The sequence below is a fragment of the Miscanthus floridulus genome, chromosome 5 (genome assembly GCF_019320115.1).
Source record: "Miscanthus floridulus cultivar M001 chromosome 5, ASM1932011v1, whole genome shotgun sequence".
Lineage (NCBI taxonomy): Eukaryota > Viridiplantae > Streptophyta > Magnoliopsida > Poales > Poaceae > Miscanthus > Miscanthus floridulus.
This window is the reverse complement of record NC_089584.1, coordinates 30,233,092-30,236,069: the sequence shown is the minus strand read 5'-3', so window position 1 is coordinate 30,236,069 and position 2,978 is coordinate 30,233,092.

The following is a 2,978-nucleotide window of genomic DNA, read 5'->3' as shown; positions in this document are numbered from 1 at the left end:
CTAAGACCAAGTAAAAGATGTTTGAACTATCTCCATGCAGTCTGGATTTTACCTTGTGTTAAATCTAATTCTTGAATAGCTACTGCACATGATGCTATGGAGGAATGGCTGGAAGAGGAGGAAGACACCTCGTTTTCTATCAGATAGTAAGTATTCTTTCCAAGTAAAATTCTGTTACTAAATTATAACATAGATGTACTTGGAGACATTGAATTGCTATTGGTAGAATGCCACCACCAGACCTGTTGAGCACCCGAGTGCCAACTCAAGGTGATGGCATCGCACTTGGATAGGGTGCTAGCACTATGAGCCATCAGGAGGACTCAGTGCTGTCAGCATCAGTATCAAGCCTAGAGCTAGGTGGATCATTTAGTGGAATATCACTAGGAAAGCCCACCCTAAAGAAGAGATCCAGTGCTAAGTAAGTGTCGAAGTTTCCTCTGTATGTTACTTCATTCCCATGACATCACTTGACTGCTACTTATACCAAGGTAAAAAAGACACTGAGTACCTAGGAGCAGAGTGAAGAGCCCTGGGTTGAAGAGAACACATGTACTGATGGTGACTAGGTGGAAAAAGGCCATGCAAGCGGGCCTGTGTCTCCACCCATGTCCACTAAAATGCTAGAAGCACAGGGTCCAACGTCCATTGATGGTGAGGCAGAGCAACCTGCACAGCCGAGTACTGTAGAGGGTGTAGAGAAGCCACAACCATAGGTGGTGGCGACTGATGAGCGTGAAGCTCACCAGCCATTGGGATTAGAGCTAAAGGAGTCTGCTGCCAACGATGATGAGCAGAGTGCTAGTGTGAATACTCCAACTCTGAGTGTGCCTGCACCAGATGCGGTGACAATGAGTACCCAAATCATTGAAGAGGAGGAAGCCATCCCGGTGACTAGACCAAGTACCTAGCTCTAGACATATTGTTTGGAGTTTGCTAGGTTAATGAAATCTTGGTCTAGGTTGTTGAACCAGGCTTCTATCTTCGATGGCCAATTGAGGGTAAGTCTTATACTTTGTTGCTTCTTATGTATTGATATTTTCTAGGTTCTCATCTCTGGAATAGTCATATACCTAGGAAATGGAGCTGAAGGCCTTCGTCAAGGTTCATGAAGCCTAGGCGGAGCTCACTAGGTTGAAGGAGCAGGCCAAGGAGGAGACCGAGTGGATGTCTATGCAAAAACAACGTGAATAGACCCTCTGCATCCTTCGGGCTCAAATTGGTGAGGCTAAGCGCTAAAAGGCAACCACTAAGGCTAGAAAGAATGACAACTTTGATTCTTTGTTGAAGATGATAGAGAAGGCCAAGCTCTTTGATACCAAGCTAAAAGGTAAGAGAACTGTATGACTTCTCTACAGTTCCTGACATGCAATAGTCGATGATTAATATAATGATCGTGTATGGTCCTCTTTTTAGAAGAGCAGATCAGGACTCAGCAGTTGGAAGGCGAGGTGAAGGAGCTAAATAAAGGCCTAAGAACCAAGCACAATCAAACCGAAGAGGTAACTGAGTGAGTGAGTGAAGAACTTGCTCGAGCTAAGATGATAAAGTGAGGAGCTGATTGTGATCTGATGTAGGCTCTAAAATCGGTGACCGACATGAAAACCTAGCTGGAGAGGGCATAGTCAGAGCAGAACACGCTCTGGGAAGCTATGAAGCCACTCGCCCTCCTCTTCTGTAGGCCAGAGGATGGTGAAAAGAGGTGGGTGGATATAGTGAAGGAAATCCCCAACCCCTTCAAGAGCGATGTTTGTGGAGTCACCAAGTCTATGTTCAGAATGTACTCGGTACGCTCCGAGTGCTATACTTGGCTATGGATCTCCATCAGGTAGCCATAGACTATGATGATGAAGGCCATCTTGCTACCATGGAAAGAGCTAAGGAGGAACTCGATGAACTCACAACCACCATAACAGATGAATTAGACCTCAGGATGGAGAAGCCTGATGAATAGGCTGTGTAAGTTTGAAAAAACTTGTTAAGCATGTGTGTCGTGTAGGCATGTTGTAAGAAACAATGTTCTTTTGCTTGCATAGGCTGTTAGTTGAATGGAAAACTTAGCCTGTAAGTAATGCGTCTTGTTGGGGGTACTTAAACGCCAATGACGGTTTATTCTAGCTAACTTGTCCATGCAAAGTTAGCATCTTTTAGGCTTGGTAATCTTTTGAGTATGATTGTAGTCTGCTTAGGCTATGAGTTTGTCTTGTGGAGTCCTTTAGAAAGGCGCGTAAGACTGAGTAGCCGAGTAAAAGTTATCAATGTAGTCGCTATGATTAGGATCATATTAGACCCTTCCGTCTATGTTAAGTGCTCAAAGTCACTTGTTCAAGGAACCCTTATAACGATTGTTTGCTGTTAGGATCCTGTCCCGTAGCTAACGAATCAGGTTACTTGCTTCTAGGAATCACCCTACCCAGGATGACATGCAATAGTTAAACTAAATGTTGATAATTGGCTCCTGGTCAAGGAGATAAAAGCCATCTGAGTAGGAGGCGTACCTCGTATACTATAGCCTAATACTTGGTATACAGAATAAGAACTGTGTGTCGAGTAAATTTATCATATTGAGAGATGTGTAGCCACACAATCGGTCAACTGTATATCTTGTATATGATGTAATAAAGGCTGCAATAAAGAGAGATAACTAGAGTAGTTGTGTATCTTGCACAAAAGTAAAAATACAGATTCATCTAGCGAAGAACATTGACTATGTATTATTAACAAAGAATCTGAAGTACAGAAGCTAGAACACTAAATTTACTTAAACAGGAAAACTACTTAATAATATTAAGCATAAAATCTCCATAGCTGATCAATGTTCCAGGAGTTAGGCACGAGATCGCCGTCCTCTGTGATCAACTCGAAGGAGCCTGGCCAAGTAACTTTGGAGACGATAAAGGGGCCTTCCTAGGGGATAAGTAGCTTGTGTCATCCTGAGATATTCTAGATATGCTCGAGGACTAAATCTCTGACTTGAA